This window comes from Myripristis murdjan, chromosome 2 (assembly GCF_902150065.1).
Source record: "Myripristis murdjan chromosome 2, fMyrMur1.1, whole genome shotgun sequence".
Lineage (NCBI taxonomy): Eukaryota > Metazoa > Chordata > Actinopteri > Holocentriformes > Holocentridae > Myripristis > Myripristis murdjan.
In genome coordinates, this window is record NC_043981.1 from 6740381 (window position 1) to 6760197 (window position 19817).

General features: G+C 42.9%; 1 protein-coding gene across 1 annotated transcript in view; it reads right to left on the reverse strand.

Moving 5' to 3' along the window:
- Positions 1-19817, reverse strand: part of LOC115375102 (microtubule-associated protein 2-like) — a 71633-nt gene that overhangs the window by 39311 nt on the left and 12505 nt on the right. Inside the window, exon 2 of the mRNA XM_030074510.1 lies at positions 6896-6964. The gene's annotated coding sequence lies outside the window, so the exon portion shown is untranslated. The remainder of the gene's footprint in view (positions 1-6895; positions 6965-19817) is intronic.

Here is a 19817-nt window from a genome sequence, read left to right on the forward strand (position 1 = left end):
AGGCCAGTACTCGCCTCCACACTTCAGCACACAAACACACAAACATAGCTGCATGGGCACACACCCACGCGCACATACACACACATGCAAGTTTAATGCATCAAGGAGTCATAATCAAGGTGGGGCATGTAGAGGGGTGTGTTGTGCTCATATGACGTGCTTCAAATGCCAGGGTAGATGAAGTGGGGGTTGAAGGAGTGTGTGTGTGTGTGTGTGTGTGTGTGTGTGTGTGTAGGTGGGGGTCGGGGCAGCCTTATGATCCTGTATCGCCTTTTGATCTGGGGGAGAGATAATCCATGGATTATATCGACTGCAAGGTCGAAACAGTAAATAGCAGCTCATGTTTTCATAACGTACGGAAAAAAATATCAGATATCAACTTTATTTCAATAGCTACAGCTCAGATACAACAATACACATTCAGGCCTTTCCAACATTTTTGCAGGAGACTTAATGGCAACTATCCTTGATGTGAGCCAGTGAGTAATCGCAGCTGTGCCACACTTCATGTTTTTGAACAATACTTCTCCCAGTGGGTTTAACCTCCCGTATTCAGCGCAGACCTCTTTCTAATCAGTGCAGTGCAATCGTACAAGGGTAAAGAGAGAGGAGGCGTTTGATACACCTCTATACTTTGGAGTACAGAAGGCCTGCGTGGCTAATGAGCCAATCTCTGCCGGGAAAGAGACTCATTAATTAATCAGAGGGAAGAATGGATGAGAGTTGAGAATGAGATAGTGTAGGCACAGACAGGCAGACAAACTGACATTATGAATGTAACCCCAGTTTCCTGAGGGAGGGGAACAGGATTCAATTACCACATTAAATCCCGTTTTTAATGAGCTGCATCCACTGAAACTGACTGGGATCAAACAAACAGAGGCATGCATTCTCAAAAAGGATGTGCCATTTGAATAGGCTTACTTCTGTGTGCCTATGATGGGACGACACACGTTACCATTCAGAACAGCATATGAAATACAGTTATTACCCTTTTACACTAACATAAAACCCCACTATCATCCGGAACTCAATGTAAATGGCAGGCCAATGATGAGAACCATCAAATTTTGTGTTTATTCTAGATTTCTGCCAGACGATTCTTAAATTGGCCCTTGGCAATTCTGCATGTTGCGCAATTAACCAGATAAAGAACCTTTTTGTAACACTTAACAACTGATGTTTCTTTGCTTGTTTATAGCGTCTTACGATCTGTAAATGACCTGTGCCGGCCTCCATCCTGCATATAACAGTGTGTGCAGCAGGATAAGAAGTGGACTGGATTGCTTTAAGGCAAAAAAGGGATACTGTTTTCTGGCACAAGGTGCTTTTTGCAGAAGGAGGAATTACCTCCCATTCCCCCTCACAATCAAACCTTAAATCTGTCAAATCGTCCATAAGCACCAACAGCATTTTCACTAATATCACGATACACTCACACTGAGGAGGAAAATGCATGCTGGGTGCTATGCTGAGGGCCGTGCTGCATTATATAAACCAGCAGGGCCAGGTGCAGGTCCTCGTCCCCTAAAGCAACAGCTGCACTTCAGAGCGGAGACAGGTGGGAGAGCCGGTTTATGTACAGTAAGCTCCCAACGGCCTCGCAGCATTACACACATCTTCATCAATCAACATGTTAGGACAAGGCGGCCCAAAGTGGGGCCCGCAGGCCACTATTTTATCCCTCTGGAAAACTCTGGCTCGCAAGAATGTGAGGATGTTTAAAATATTGTGGAATGTCTCACGGCCTAATTGTCTGGGCTGGCTGTTGAATCTTGGCAGCATTTTGAGCTTCACTTGTATCTGAGGTGTCATTTGGAAATGATCTGCAGCTAAGAAGCAAGATAGAGACAATAGTTAGTCATTCCAATTTTTATTGTTTTATATCCCTGGTCATTTCATGGAGCTTGTTGCTGTCCCACATTTTTCCCAGGTGTACTTTCCACTTTTTGTGTTTTGTAATATCATTTTTTGTTGTCATTTTCTTTGTTGCTTTTTGTGAACTGTTTTTTTTTATAAGCCCCATAGCTTTGTGTTTAATCCCAATGCAAATCTTCCTTTTTCATTTTTTATGACTGTATTTTCTCACAGAATCTGCTTTCATATGTCATCACTGTGCAAATAACCTAATCTAATATTTAGTGTGTACAGCGTATTTTTAAAGTACCACAGTATATTTGTATTTTCCTGTATAAATATGTGAATTGATATTATGTTTTAGCCCATAACCTTTAAAATATTGAGGTTCCCTTGTCTCTAACTCCATTTCAAATTTATATTCCATGTATTACTGTGTATGGCACATTGCAGTCTGACAGTCTGTTAATCTGAAGTTATGGACTGTGCTGAATCCTCCTTTTTTTCTTTATTCTGTGAATGCCTCACATCTTTTCATAGACAGATTTATGCATAAATCTGATAACCATTAACACCTACACAGGCCAACAAATTCTGCCTCCAAGATCTCAAATGCCAGAGCAATGGCGCAAGCGCTTTTTGGATTAATTGAAATCACACCCAGTTGCTCAGCAATCAATCATTCATGCCTCTAAAATGTCTGCACTATCCTTGCGTGGTGGTTTCCTCCATGCCGCAGCATCCCTTAATGCTCCTCAGCAACACCGCATAAAAGCCCATCTAACAACTTGTGCAACACACTCCCCACCTCAAGCTGCACTGCAAAAATCTTTACTCTCAAATTCAGTGTTAAAATCCTGTTTTAATAACACAAGAGAAAAAAATCTGCCAGTGGGATGAGACAATGCCACTTAATATAGCAGATCAGCCTACTAGGATCAAGAAAATGACACTCGATTCATACAATTCTGGAAACAAGTTGGGATGCTAGTGGGATGCGAGCAACAAGCGGGATTATTGCATCCCACTGGCAATTTTTTCACTTGTTTGAAGAAAAGATTTTAACATTGAATATAAGACTAAATGACATGATGTTTTTTTTTTTTTGTTTTTTTTTTGCAGAGTGTCTCTCTCATTCCGCTAGACCTGTCTCTACGGGTCACCACATCTTTGTCAGTGCTTTGACATGGATCAACACACCCATCAAGTATCACTCGTCAGGAGAGACTCGCGGACATTTTGGCAACATCGGGGGCGGCACTGACTCAGCTGCAATGTCCTTCTCTTCCTACAGTTTGCTTCTCCGTAACACCTACAATGTGCATTCATCTCGGTTAGGTTTCAAATGCCTCTCTGGCTAAAAAACATTCCAGCAGGAGCAGAAGGGTGATGCTGACTCGAAAACAATGTCTCTCCCTCTCCTACGGTTGACATTTTAGTAACATTTACAATGTGTGTTTACTATGATTCAAACTGCAGTGCTGTCCCTGTCGTCTGCTGTTTGTATCTTATTAACACAGTTGCAATGCATATTCATCCTTAAATTAGGGATGCATTTCTCATCTGAAATACAAGTGATAGATGAAATCTCAGCCTACAACAGGTGGCATATTTATAAGACCTAAAATATATTTACGTTTTGAATGCTTTGCTGGAAATTCTCAGAGATGAGAATGTCGCATCACTTGGAGGGAAAGTTGTTACACAGACCATAAAGACATGGAGGACGTGGGTTAAAACCTCATGTGAGTAGGCATCTATTCTGTTGAAGTGTCCTTGAGCAAGACACTCAATCTCGGCTCAAGTGGACACCTGCCTCATTGAGCCTCATATTGAGCCTTTAAATCCCACTTTCAATGCTAATCATGTTTCCAAATGTCATTGTCTTGATTGTCATGGGCTGATCTGCTTTAGTATGTCTTGCTGTAACTTATCTGTTCCCAGGAAACAAATTCTGAAACTTGTGAAACTAAATTAGAAACTAAATCACTTGTTAAGATGGAAATTTTTGCAGTCCGATCCTGCGTTCTTGAAAAGAGAAATCCCTCATAAAGATCATGCATCAATTACTACTATCACTGCTTAAAAACTATTTTTTTTTTTTTTTTTTTTTTTTTTTTTACCTCTGCTATCTTTAAAATTCTGACTAAAAATATTTGAGGTGAGCTTTGGGCCACACTGACTCTAAAACAATCTCATTCTCACCCACACTTGGCATGTTTGCAACACCTACAATGTATATTTATTTCGATTATATTTCAAATGCCTTGCTGACTAACAGAAACTGGACCCAGAGGCGATGCTGACTCCAAAACAATGTCTCTCTCTCCTACGGCTGTGCTTAGCGAGCGCGGCAACAGTTGTTAATGGGCCGCTCCGGCTGCAGCCTCCATTGCCAAACGCCAACCTAACTCGGAGGGCATGTGCTTGGCGCCACACCAACTAACTGGCTGGGACAAGGATGAGGGATGATGGCGGGGGAGTTGGAGACAGGAGTCCATTTGTGCCCCTAAAAAAGGAGGACGGGCAGAGGGCACATTCGCCCCGTCGTCCTCCCCTCCTACACCCTGGCATGTCATCGCAAGTGGCTTCCCAGGAAAGGACAGCTAGCCTGAGAGCTGCCCAGTAACCATGCAGGCAGACAGAGAAAGACAGAGAAAGACAGAGAGACTGGGGAGGGCATGTCACTGTGGATGTGACAGATACCCGGGTGACTTTCAGCACGCATTCAAAGATACAAACACATATAAGCATGCTGACAGAGAGGAGATGGGGAGAGAAACAGCGAAAAGAGCGAGGGAGAAAGTGGGGGTGACAGAGAGGAGAGAGGAGAGAGCGAGGGACGGCGAAAACAGGACACAAAAACAGAGTGGGAGGCACTGAAAGAGAAAGAAAGATGAAAGAGGGAGGTGTTGAGAGAGAGCGAGTCGGCGCTCCATCATTCCATCACCACCTGCTCGCATCAAAACCAGCCGTCAGCTTGTAAACTCCTCCCAACCATATGAAGCCGTCAGCCCCTTCTGACAGCCAGCCCTGGCACCGGCGACAGGGAGAGTAATGCATTCTGTGGTCTCGCTTGGCTTGGTGGCACTCCCACAGAGAAACCACCAGCAATCTATTGGCAAGGAATTTACTAACCGCCCAGGGGGCATATACCATCATACTTTCTATCCTCCTCTCCAAACATATTATATTCTTCAGCATTCTCACTGTTTGGCAGCAGGTTCACTGGAGATTGGGTGGGACTCACTTAGCACCACGCAGATGTGCAACACACTGCAAAAAATCCCCATCTAAACAAGTCGCTTACTCTGATATTTGGTGTTAAAATCTTGTTTTTCTTCAAACAAGTGAAAAAAAATCTGCCCATGGGATGAGATAATTCCACTTTTCAACTTGTTTCCAGCATTTTCTTGAATTAAGTGTGATTTTCTTGATCCTAGTGGGCCGATCTGCCTTATACTGCCTTTTTTCAGCATATTCCTAACAATTCCTGAAACTGGTGACACTGTGTTGGAAACAAGTGGGATTATCTCATCCTACTGGCAGACTTTTTTTTTATCTTGTTTGAAGAAAAACAAGATTTTAAACTGAAAATATGACTGAATGACTTGTTAAGAGATTTTTTGCAGTGCCATTCACCCCGCCAAATGTGCACAAAGCACTCCAGCACACACTTACGGCACTACGCATACACACGCACTCACACGGGTGTGCACCTACATAAACACAACCAGATGGAAATGCACTCATGAGGCAGCTGTTTAACCAAGAAAACTGTTGTAAGATATTACATCATTAGCCGCTTAATCGATTAGTTGATCGACAAAAAAAATTAAGCCTCAAACTCCCATTTTCCCTTAAATTTCCACACTTCAAACTTAGAATTTTTTTTTTTTTTTTGCCCCATATTGCGCAACAGTGCCACTTACATATTCTGTGTCAGCTGGTTGCAACGCCTCATTGGGGCTACAACACATGTATACTGAGTGAATTCAAATCCAAGGTGCACTGTTTTATGACTGCAACAGTACATCAACCTTGGTATCTCCACTTGAATTTCAAATACATTTCTGTGTGTCTGAACAAAGCTTGGCTGCACAGCATGCATTTGTAATGATGACCACACCGATACAATCCCGTAATTGTTTTAGTCACGTATCAAGTAAACCTATCAAAGATTTCCGGATACATCTTCAAAAATGCTAAGATTTGCTTGCTTTTCTCCGTTCCTTCTCATTATAATGTTGATACTTCTAGGTTTTTATAATAATCAATTGCTTAACTTACAGTAAAAACAAACTGCAGCCCGACATCCAGCAATTATCAAAGAATTTTCCTGCTGCAGGCTGTTTTTCTATTAATAAAAGCACAGTTATGGTTGCATATCTGTTGGTGTGTAACCAGAAGTATTTGCTCTCACGCACACACAAACACACACACACACAGACACACTTGCACTCACTCAACATCAGCACTTCAGGGTGAACTGTGCCGCTGTCCCATTGGCTGAATAATCAGCGATGTCTAGACGAAGAACGTCACAAAGTGTAAAGGTCACAAAAGCACCGAAAAATCCCTGAGTTATAAGTGCATCAGCTCTTCCGAACCATTGTTTAAATATGTCAGCTGATATGCTGAATAATTATGTTGGATGCAAACAAAGGGGGGGACAGACAGACGATTTAAGATTGTGAGCACGCTTGAGAGAAAAGGAGAGAGAGACAGAGAGAGAGAGACTAATAAGCACTCTGCCCTCAGTTTCCACCAATAAAAGAGGGAGAGACCTTTTTAGGCCTATCCTTAATGCCTTTTGAGTGATTAGCATGACAATATATTCTCAATTATGGCGCTCTTACAGTAGGCTATGTGCTATTGTAGAAGCTGATGGCTCTGAACATGCTTTCAGACGAAATGAGTCATCAAATTTGCAAAATTGCCAGTAATTGCTTCTGATTAGCAGTTGTGCCAAGACAGCACACATGCAGCTGCACTCCTAAAGAACAAAAAAAAGAAAAAAAAAAAAAGAATGTCTTACCTGGCGGGGTGGAGCAGTTATTTCGGCTTTTTGTCTGCAGTGAGGGCAGGGGGGGCAAGGCTGTGGCTTCTGCAGAGAGGAAAGAATGGAGAGAGAGAGAGAGAGAGAGAGAGAGAGAGAGAGAGAGAGGCAAAAAGAAAAAAGAAAGGCAGACACAGTGAGGGAAGCGAACAGGAGTCATAGGGGCAGCGCCACACTGACAGACACTGCTGATTCTTTTCACCGGCGAGCAGAGCCAGCGAGCACACTGCAGCTTACACGCTCCTTCACACACACGTACACACATACACACACACACAGACTCGCGCCGGCAAGCACATTGCCTCACGCAGGTCGCAGCCACTCACACACACACACAGAAACGCAAGAGCTGCAAGTGAGCCAGTGTCTGCACTGCATTTGGGGGGATGGGAGGGCTCTTCCCTGTCTGTGCAACAACAAACGTGTGTGCATGCGTGTGTGTGGGTGTGGGTGTGTGTATATGCCAGTCAAATTAATTCAATAGGATATGAACCTAATTCACCAAGGGAACTGAGTTGAAAGATTCTTCAAGCTATTCTTTATTCAAGGGAGCTTATTTCCTCTCTTTGGATAAAAGCACACATTTCTGTCTGTAGTTGTATAGCCTAAATAAACATGTAAATATGTGCTTTCACATAAAAACAAGCACATCATGAATGTCTAAAACATTTAAACAGTATAGTGTGTATATGTGTGTGGGTGTGTGTATGTGTGTCTATATATAAAGGAGGGGTGCAGGGCTTGCCCCGTGCTGAATAATTGCTCTGTCTCGGTGCTCATTTGCAGGCATGGCCAACTGCAGCAGCAGGACAGAAACAAAGAGAGGGAGGGCAAGAGGGAAAAGGGGGAGAGAGAGAGAGAGAAAGAGAGGAAGAGAGAGAGGGAGAAAGGCACTGCAGACAGACAGACTATAGCAGGGCAAAGGCAAAATCCCCTGTCCCATTACCCCAACCTCAAACCACATGAAATAAAATACATTTATAGTCCTGTATACAATGCTCCCAGTATTTTAGCTTTTCATCAGCCGGGCTACTTAAGATGTAGAAGTTGTGAACAAATAATGTGCAAACTGGCTGACTGCCTGACTAGATGGATGGATGAATGAATAACAAGAATGAATGAGCAGCAAGGATGGATAAATAAATGAATGAACACAAAAATATCCATCTTACCAAATCGTTTACTCTCATCATCTGTGTTAAAATCTTGTTTTTCTTCAAACAAGTGAGAAATCTGAGATAATCCCACTTGTTTCCAATGCTGGACAACTTGAAACCAAAATCTTCTTAAATGAAGTGTTATTTTCTTGATACTAGTGGGCTGATCTCCTTTATTCGGCCTTGTTTCAATCAACTTCCTGAAACAAGTAAAGCTGCATTGGAAACAACAGGGATTATCTCATCCCACTGGCAGATTTTTTTTTTTTAACTTGTTGATAAAAAACAAGATTTTAACACTGACTGAGAGTCAATGCCATGCTAAGAAGGAGATTTTGCAGTGAATAATTTAACCGAAAGAGTAAAGACGTATGAGCAGAGTGATGTCACGAGATGCTGCCCAACATAACCACTGTGTCCTGAACTCAAAGGCAAGCCAGTGGATCCCAGCCATCCTTTTGAGAGGTTTCTGGCCACAGAGAGACCACTGAGGTTGTTGTGAGGGTGACTCACAGAGGGCACAGTCAGACGGTCCCCCAAACCACTGAAAAATAAAGGGCAGGAAGAGAGGGGGCAGCGCTGGCAAGTGCAATAAATAAGGGGAAAAGAGAGGGCTGCTTCCTATGGTCCACATCACATCCTCTCTTCATCTTTCTACCCATGATTACGAGGTTGTCCTGCAGGAGGGAGCCATCACGACCACAGCATGGGACTGTAATCAACCTGTCAGCGGTGGGATGGGATCAAATTAAAAGTAAGCAAATGAGACGTTTAAAATGACAACGAAGAAAAAAATGATCTTGCTGTCAGATTGAATCATGAGGTAATTTTCAATTTTGCCATTTTGCTGAGAGAAGACAGAGCGCCATGTCGCTGCTGTTGGGAATTTGGTCTCTTGGGCAGAAGGAGTGGGAGTGCAATGGGATGAAGGAGAGGGAGGGGGAGGAAAGATAAGGGTGGTGGGCGAGCTGGGAGACAGAGAGGGGGGTGGGGTGTGGATGGAGGAAGGGATGAAGGAAGAGAAAAGGGAAAGGTGGTGGTATGGAAAGGGAGGGAGAGGCAGACGGAGGGGGGGATGAAAGCTCTGAGAGGCGCAGACAGGCTCCTGTCAACGCCAGCATCTAAGAAGGCCCTCCGCCAGTGCTGATTAGAGACTGAGGCCTGGACGCGAGCTGTACGGCTAGCTCGCATGGCCACTAACATCTAATCTCCCCTCAGTCGCCGCCGCCAGAAAGCAGATGCTAGCCGCGCTAAAGCCAATCTGCCACAACCAAACTGTCAACAAACACAGCGGCAAGCTGCGCTCACATTCGCCAGATTACAAATTCGGTTTTCCCAATGTTAGGCTAAAGCATATGGACAATTTAACCTCAGATGTGCCCTAGGTTGGGTCAAGTTAGCTGGGTAAATAGGTGAAAAATATCTTGGGTGTGCATATGAAGTGCAGTAAAACTCTCTTGGCTGCTCTATAATCCTTTAAAACATGGCAACACACAGCTTATTGCTTTTATATAATGGCGGAAACTAATCATTGTATTAAAAAAAAACAAACAAATAAGTATTGCTATTTTTTCTACCAGACAACATAGTTTGATAACAGCAGCTACACAAAGAGTGATACATAAAGTACCAGTACGATGGCTGATTTCAGCTAATACACTCATATTTACATAAACTGTCATGCAGAACAAGTTTTCTTTCTTGGCTATTTTCAAAAATCGTTAAACGTGACTTAGATGGATCGATCTCTAAACTGTTGTAACCGCTTCCTTAAAGGGTAACCAAACCCCAAACCCTAATCTCTGAGGTCTGCCAGGTGATGCCACCACCTGTTCTTCTGTAGACAGGATGACTTCACCTGGCACCGAAGACCAGCCACCTTACAGCTCACCATGAGAGGTCAGGTTTCACAGACTTTGGTTTGGGCTTTGGTTACTCTTTAAAGAGATAATAAGTCTCAAATTCAGTGTTAAAATATTCCTTTTCTTAAATCAAGAGATATGTTTTTGCTGGTGGGCTGTGATAATCCAGCCTGTAGTTGATTCAGGAATTTTCTAGAAAAATAATATCTTGTCAATATTATATGAGGCACAATATGGCAGAACACTCCACTACAACCAAGAAAATGCTCAAGAGAAGACTACATTAATTTGTTAACATGTACAAAGGTGCATAGAGGGAAATAAAACCCCACAAACGATCCCGAATCAAAAGGTAGGTCAGTCTAACTGCTGGATGGAGGGGCTGTGGTGGGTGACCTCTGCAGCTGGTTTCGGCCTGTTCCCCCAACAGTCAGATTGGGGCACAGCCAAGACTCCATGATCGGGATTAGGGGAAAGGATCATCACGGTCTCAGTGTAATCTGCCTGGACCCCTTCATCCAGATTTAGATAGGAGATTTCATAGCTGGCCGGAAAATTTGTCTGCAGCAGCTCTGATTGATAGGGTGTTCAAAGAGACAACTTCTCCAACCCCGACACACACACTGTTAGCCACCAGAAAAGTCTTTCTCTTGCATCCACCCTGCATTTAATAGCCTACTGATAACAAAGATTTTGCAGACATCATACAATGAAACCATGTTATTAAAACGACATACTGGCATTTCAGTCTCCTTGTTACCAAGCTGTTCCTTGTAAAGTGCAGCAGCTTGAAAACTAGCGAAGAAAAAAACTGTTTGGAAACAAAAGATTTTTCCAAACAATTGCTTGTGTTCCTTGTGGGGATAGAGCAAAAGTGCAGCATATGTTTAGCAAGAATGCAGTAAAATCACATCTGCATGTAAGAGAGAGCCATACTAGATGATGGATTTGCAGCATGTTATATGTTCCATTAAAAGTAAAACCATACAACATCTTGAACACTGAGGGACAAAGCACACTGTTTATTATAATGAAACTATAGAAAGCGTGCAAAATGTGTGGTTTTCACTTTTACCATTCCTGACTCTAATGCCCTGTTTTCCTCATGTGGTTAGACTATCCCTGTATGTCCTTGTAAGCTAATACAGGCCCAATGGGATGAGTACATTCTCCTTACCACACCTGCTGTTCTCCAGCCTCTACCACACACATACACACTCCCACAAACACACAAGTCTGGATTAGCCTTGGGGGCTGCACTCTAAAGCTAAGCACCGCAGCGTGCAGGATAACAAATTAATCATCTGATTATTCACAAAAAACAAACGAGCCCCGACTAATGATGAACTTTATATTCAGACAGCCGCCCTGTCTGTGTATCATCATGGTCAAAAAGTTATCTCCCAAGTTATCACCTCCTCCGACTTCTTTTAAAACCATGAGTCAAGCTTTTTAAAACTGCAGCATTAGCATGCTGCCAGGTTTCACTGCACGGACAAATTTACTGCCGGTGCTCAAGTGTACAGGGTTGGTGATTTCAATGGTCCTGCGTCATCAAACACAACTGCCATTCCAGCTCTGGTTAAGTATGTCACCATATATTTTGCACTGCTATGCGTGTAAATATTGATTGCAGATTAGGATTAGTGCATTGAGTGAACAAGTTAAAAAGAAGCGGTGGAAGCAGAGGGACGGTGGGAGAAAATTCCAGATATTAGTTATCAAAACATGATCTAAATCTGTTCACGTAACTATAATTTTCTGACCCTAATTCTGCTTTCATGTTTTTCCTCTGGATTCTCCGTTTCATAAAGCATAAATCACTTGGTCAATACCATGTTAATACTTTTACCCAGACCCTTTAATCAGTAATACTGGCAGACGCTTGCTGATGACTGCAGATTGGATCACTACCAGTGATCCTATTGCATCAATAGGATCACTAGCCAGCACCAAGGAAGACACAGTCTCTTTTCAGAACGAGGCCCGTGTCCCTACAATTTTCATATCAGCTGCTCTTTTGGACTCAAATGACAGAAAATACAATAGCATCAACTTCCTGTTTTATTTTGTTGTCTAAAATGGTAAATTAGATTTAGGGTCATGGAAAGCTAATTATCCAAATCCATGCTGATCTGGAATGCCGTTTAAAGGCAAAAAGCCGTACTGATGACAAACTTGACCAGAGATGTCTCTCAAGCTAAATAATTCCAGGTCAATCACATACAGTAGCATTATTGAATAATTCAACAGCAGAATAATCCTGAATGATAAATGTGAAATAATTATTTGGGTAAACAATTTCCTTGATATAACAGAGCTTTGATCTGCCGGCTCCAAAGCTTCCTTGCTGTGGAACTCCCTCTATCTGGAACTTTCTACGCTCCTAATAATTAGAATAATCTAATTTCGATGAGTCTTCAGGGTGTTTACATCAGTTGCTGTTTGATTGGATGCGTTTGAGGATCTCAGCGGTCAAAGGTCAGTCTCGTCAGAGCAGACAAGGCTAGACAGAGAAGCTGATCCTCTCCATCCCTTCAGAGCCGTCTGCATATAGACGCAACAGCATGACTCCACCTAAAGCCAAAGTCCCTGCCTTTATTCAAGCCCCGTACACACGTTCCTTCCCAAGCTCCTGACCAAAGCATCACTAGTTACCCTACGGTGTGAAAGGTAGTCTAGTTATTCCTCTGTGTTCACACTGCGAGCAACACAACCAACAAGTCGCAAGCAGCCACAGAACCCTGGCCAATTAGCGGAAGCCTGACAAGAGTGTTGGCTGAGAAAAGCTGGTCATGGCTGAACTTTAGTGGTCAGCAGCTTGTTATACTTCTGTGCTTTCTTGTTGCCTGGCCAATGTGATTTCCTTTTTATGGAATAATGGGTCTGCCTGCTAAGTGCACAATGGTTAAGAAGATGACTGCAGCCATTTACAGCTTGTAGGCCTCAACCAGTTGTACTTTCAAGACTACGGGAATAACAATTGCAAAAATTATGACTGCAGAACGTCTACTTCTGATAACTTCTCTTCTTCTTAAATTATTGCTGATGTCCAAGACAGTGGAAAATATAAGATTTTCAAAAATGTGTGGCTGCAATTGGAACCTCTCACCGCACCCACAGTCAGTCAAAATAGAGCAACTCATCAACCAAGCGACTGACTGTATGGGTTGGAGATATTGTCCTATAAATGGAAAGTTACAAGTGTGACTGCCACAAAAGCCAATGTCCTGTCCAAGGGTCCTTGAGGAGAACACTGAACTCTTACATGCTCACTCAACGAGTCAATGTCACCGGGGGCATCACTCAACCGCCTGATGGGGAAAAAAAAAAAAAGAAAAAAGACCATTTACAGTCAACCAGTGTCCTAAATACAACCAGCTACCATATGTGAGGGAATGATGGAGTGGCGCTCGGGGAAATATAGCAAAGGTATTAAAGTGCCAATATTCTATTTTTTTCTACTGTGGTATTTCTGCACTGCAGTTCCCTAAGATCACCTGTCAATCATACAGTGCGGGCGGGACTGTGGTATCATCCTCCTTGAATGTGTGGTTGATTGAGTTTGAGTTTCTTCAGTGGTGGTCATTGTCTGATACAGGCTGATTCACCACATTACATAAAATAACAATGATAAGCAGCAAGTGTTTTTGATTGACACTTTTCAGTCAGAAAATGCTGCAGACAATTAATTTAAATAGAGTTGACAGGGTGACAGAACTGAGCTGAGGATTTTGACCCACACAGTTGCACCAACCCCCCCAGCTGCCCTCAGCTCCATTAATGTTTGACGGCCTGAAACAGTTTACACAATATTGACACAGCTACACTCGCAAGCATGTGTTGGGAAGCCAGCCACTCATCACTTTTCAAAGAGTGCAACTGAATCCAGGCTCATCAAGGGAATAAAAAAGCACTCAAGACTGTAAAACCCAAGTGGTTTTGGGGAAGTGCAGCTTTCCTTGTCTGCAACTGCCAAGAGCAAATAGCACAACACAACGCTTGTCGTTTGCCAAGAGCGAGCGTCACACAGTTTCACTGACCAACTTGCATGAGTTGTAAACACTCGTGCAACTTTCATAACGGCACTGAACTCGCAGCTGATTACATATGCTTATGGAAAGTCCAGTGACCATCTTATGTAACAGTGGGACCAGTAATGGATAAGATATTGACTGTGGTGCATGATGGGAACTGTCCTCTGTGACCCAACAAGATGGAACTCCCAAGGGTCCACATTGTTTTACACAATCATGCATAAAATGCACATGCACAAACAAATCAGGGTAAAGATACTGTTTTTCTGATTCATTCTATTTGAAAAACAGGATTCTGTGATTCTCCAATTCTATTGATTCTGAAGAAATTGTGAAAACGATTTATCACGATCCCTGAGAAATTGTGACAAATTGTTAAATCTATGCCTTTTCTCAGTACATATGTGCAGATTTTGGCTAAATTTTATTTGTAGTATGCCCCTATCTGGCAGATGTCATCTGTTGTAGTCCTAGTCATCAAAAACTTGTTTGACCAAATTATGTGCTAAACAAATGAACACACTGGTGAGAGCTCTTTTGTACAAACTTGAGTGTGAGCTGAACAAAAGCCAAACTATGTGAGAGTTGGACAATTTGTACAGCAATTGAAATATGTTTAACCTAATCAGTATGGAATCAAACCAAAAGAAAATCAGTATCAAATGGGGACCTTGTGAATCATAATCTAATCAAATTGGGAAAACAGTGCTAATACCTAGTCTACTGAGGGCATACACACACACAACAGAAACGCGCAAGGAAATGCATTTGCACACAAACAATGTGCATACACCCACACTGACAGTCTAAAGATGGCCTGTGTGTGTCTGCTGAATGTGGACTGTCATTCCTCTCTGATATAAGCAGAACACAGGAAATTCCTCAAATGTGAAATATGCCTCCGAGAGGCCCGTTTAGAATGGAGACAGAGTGATTTGAAGAGAAAGAAAGAAAGGGGAGAGGAAGTGGAGAGACGGGATGCGTGTTTGTGTGTCTGTGTGTGTGTGTGTGTGTGTGTGTGTGTGAGTGAGAGAGAGAGAGAGAGAGAGAGGGTGGGCGGTAGGGGAATGATGCTAGGACTGAGGGGGAATTCAGGGGTGAGGAAGCAGTCAACTGTTTTTATGTGCTTAAGTAAATTTGTGCCTGTCTGAGGGTGTGTGCCTGCCTCACAATACAGTGTGTATAGTGTATTAACCGTCTGCCAGTTGTGTGTGTGTATGAGCTCCAGCTCGCGTGCGCCTGTTTTCTCAGTAACCACAGGGTGTAGCCGTGGGCTCTGAAGTCGTCCCTACACCCTGGGCTGAACTCAGACTCAGGCTACTGTACATGATCCCATATTACTCACCCCGGCAGGCGTGCCATGGAAAAACGACAACATGCTTTTTCTTACAAGGCACACTGCCTACTCTGTTCCCCTCGTAACATCTGATTACATGTGGAAGAGAACAGAAAACATCATAGCAGGGTTACAGAGTGTGAAATTGTCGGATTTACTTCTTTCCATTGACTGAGAAAAAAAAATGCAATCATTGTAGACATCTGGCATGATGTGTTCCTTCATATTTTCTTTGAGTGCCCTTGTGCGTATGATCAAATTGACAGGCAGTCCTCCTCCTCTATTGGATTATATGGTACTTACCAGTACCTGGAGGGTATCTGAATGCAGCAAAGCAAAAGCAAAAAAAAAAAAAAAAAAAAAAAAAAAAAAAAGGAAAAAAATCAGCACAGAGAGGAGGGAATCTAAAGGTCAGAGATGATGGACTCACGCCCACAGTCTGCACTGACAGAGAAAAGCAGCTTCAAATGAGACTAAAATGATGGAACAAAGGTGATAAAAACAATGACAGATAATTCTCTACATTAGCTATTTCCCTTGAGTGTCTCAATAACAACGTCACCTTCCGGCGTATCATTGAAATGGCAGGTTACCAGCAAGGCGAGGTAAATGGCTGTAATTTGTAGCAGGTATGTCCTTCTTTCTAAGCCTTTCCTGTTGTTAGACTGCTGCCTTCAGGTCCAAATGCCATCTGCTCTGCATTATCACCCACCCAGGGAGCAGGGAGATCTGGGCACCGGCAGTCGGACACTGGGGCTGAGACGCCTGGACCTCCAGCAGCGGAGAGCAGCCAGAGATTTTCATCAGCTTGATGAAAGCTGTCATGCAAGACCATGCTGAACGTTAGGTAACTGTAACTCTTTGGCATTTTCAGTTTTGATTTCTGTACAATCTTTTTCTGTTTTTTTTTTTTGTTTTTTTATGTCTTGGTGAACAAATGCCAAACTAGCGGCAGTAGAGACTCATCTTTCAACTGGAGGGGACAAATTCAAGCAAAAGACTGGATGTAAATTATAATTTTATATTACTTTTATTTCTTTTGGGAGTCAGTAAACAGACTATTAGATGCTGACTCAAGCTTTTACTGCCTATATAAAATTACAAAAGAAAATGTAATTGATATTCCTTTTATGTCTCCCAGAGCACTACAAACAATTGAAGGTATTTCAATCTGCGTATGTCATGACGTTCTACAAACTGATGAGTCCCCATGCACTGATGAGTTGGATGTTAATACATAACAGAGCAGATTTCCAGATGCAAATCTGAAAGATGCTGATCCTCCAGAAACTACTTAGCCAATATATTTTCATTTGTAAAGACACGGACATGCTTTTGCGCCCGTTTTGGGTCTTACTCTTGAGTAAGACTTGATGTGTTTTGGTCTCAGTATTTACATGCACTCGATTCCCAAATCCATGGTTTTCAGAGTGGGATCGTTGTACCTCAGAGCGGTGGTGGCTTCCAGGGTAGGACTACTTTCACAATAATTTAATTCCCCACAAATTGCTTTGCAAATTAATGAATAAATTGTCTATCAGGGATTATTTTAACATGTGTTTTCATTTCATTGCTTTGTGTCTACTTGCCAATTTTCCAGTAAATAATTGAATACTTTCCAAAAAGAAAAAAAAAATCTCTAACATTTGGGTCCACAGGGTAAACTCATTTCAAATGGGGATCAGCTGCTTAATTAAAATCAGGGGTCGAGAACATTCTGAGTCAGGGTTCCAGATCATTCAAAACATGACGGGAAATTTAAACAAGTTTTCCTTTGAGGATTAATATACTATGACACAAAAACATCCAACATTAAGTGCAGGAGTCATAATTACAGTCCTAGACAATATAACTGCTGCGATCTAAATCTGAAACTCTGGGAAACACCACTAATTCAGATGCACTGGACTATTAGCAAAGCTTATGGATAATTAAGTGTTATTTCAGCGGGGATGTTAGATCATTTCTCCAGAAAGGGAGGTTGTTATGTTGTGGCGGTGCTGAAGCGGAGGCCTGCAGGAGAGAGGACACACGTGTCACTGAGGCTCAGTGAGGAGCGGAAGTGTCTGGAAGTCATCAGAGACAGGCAGGGTGGAGGGGGCCAGCTGCAGAGGACTTTTACTGCTCTCCCAGTAAAGGAGGATGTCACAACTCACACTGGGATCCAAGCACTTGCTTGCACACACACAAACACACACATACACACGCTCAGTAATAACCAAACATTAATTCAAGGCAAACACACCAATATCCACACGAAAGCCATGCCCACAAACAAACATGCAGTGCAAAACACATGCACACAGGCATATATGCAATACATACTTGGCAGTAAACAAAATACATAAAAAGACGTCAGCAAAGACCCACATCCTGCGCTTGCAGGTCACTGGCCCGGCATGCAAACATGCAACAAGTCCGTGCCAAATGTAAACATCAATAAATGACAAACAAGCACTGACAAACACATCATCGAGTTCAAGTCAACATCTGTCAAGTCTTATGGGGCAACTCTGTCATTCAGCACGGCATGGGAACTGCCCAGTCAGTAAAGCATCCAAAACAAGCAATCCGGCAGTTTTTACCCCCACTCCCCCCACCCCCCACCCCCTGCTCCTCCAAAACGAATGAGTCACAGTAGACGCCTGGGAATAGGAATGATGTCGGTCTTTGGCTGCCGTGAATGGGGAAAAACTGCAAGCACCACCCTGGCGATAAATTAACAGCAACACACTTCGGCATAACTCCCTTTTCTTTGAAAGTGCAACAAAAAGACCAAAAGAAAATAAGAAAGAGGGAAAGTAAGACAGTTAAGAATATCTCAGTGGCCTATGTGCAATTTTACAACACCCATCACCAAAGAGACTAGTGGACTTGATAGTGGTTTGAGTGGATGATAATGTAGTAGATAGAACATATTATTTTCATTAGATGTCAGAGATTGCCTTTTCAAAGTACTTTGCAATGGCAAACAAGGACAATGACTGCTAGCATAATTGCCCCGCATCCTTGCTCCATTGACATGGAGCTGGAGGAAACATCTCAGCAGTGCTTTCACCTTGAGGTACTCTGAGTGCAAGCTATTAGTGTAAGTGATACAGCAATATTATGGTTAGAGCTAGAAACTCGCCTGGATTGCATGCAAGGGGGAGAGGCAATAATATGAGGAGGCCCTCAAGGCATTTGTCAGCACTAGACAGATGAGGGAGGTGGAGATGGGGATGGAGATGGAGATGGGGGCGTGTACGTGTGTGCATGCGTGCATGTGTGGGTGCGGAGGGGTCGGAGGGCTAGCTGCCTAGCAATTCCATGCCAATTTTCATTAAAACAAGCATAAAACCATGCAGACTGATGGTGCACACTGGGCACGTGTCCTACTAAAGGTCTCTTGCAGGTCGTCCATGAGTGAATGAGTGAAAGCCCACGGCGGCAGCACTGCACGCCCCGTGGGAAAAAGAGGTTAGAGTGAAGACTGAGGCTGGCGTTACTAGGAGTAAAAGGCGGAGCTGCATCTCAGATATAATTGACTGACTTGGGGATTGGTGTGGTAAAGCGATAATGACTTCCTGCATTGGAGGGAGCCAATGGTGGGGTCATTTCTTTATTAACTTACTTGACTTTTAAATGGCAGCTCACAAGTGCCTGGAGCCAGCTGCACCGCCGGACATGTCTCTCTACTGGAGGGATGCAGCAATTTGATTTAATAGTGCAGCCATAAAGCAATGGCACCTTGGGTTTGACTGGTTCACTCAATAGTGAACACTGAAGCTACATCAGAGTGTGATGTACCTTCAATGAAGCATTGCAGCCAGTAGATACAAAATACATATGTATTATTGTTGTACAAAATGGAAAAAATAAAAGTTTTTCTAACTTTGATGCAATCTATGGCTTATGGACTGATATTAATATTGCTTTTTAAAGCAGATATCAGAAATAGTCTGCCAATATGCTGGTCCATACCTTCTCTAATGTCACTATTTTTGGAGCCTCTATGAAGACAAATTTGCTCCTCTGTGCCAGAGTAAAATATTAAAATGAATCAAGTTCATGTGCAGTGATGGTACTTAGGTCCATCATCCCTGGGCCAAAATCTACCCCTTCTGGGCAAGGACTAATCCCACCAGAGACTCCCCTGTGTCGCTGCTGTTCTCCTTCTTCTTAGAAATGTTCTTATCGGTCTCAGTGAAGAAAAAAAAAAATTAAATGGTGTGCGCTGCCCACTATCCTTAAAAAAGGATTAGGTCTATTTTCAAAGACTGTTTCTCACCCCATGCATGTGTTACAATCACCAAAACAACATCCCTGCTGCCAGCCTCAGAGAACTTAGCTTGCCGTAGTAAATTAAAACTGTCAAGCTTGCACAGATCAGTGCAATCAGTGTGAAACTACATTTGGGGATGATGCGTGGGCCCGGGGTCTCTCTAAGCTCCAGACGGCCAATGTTATTGCTGCGATGACAGTACTTTGTTTCCAAGACTGAAAAGAGTCACCATGACGACGGCACCT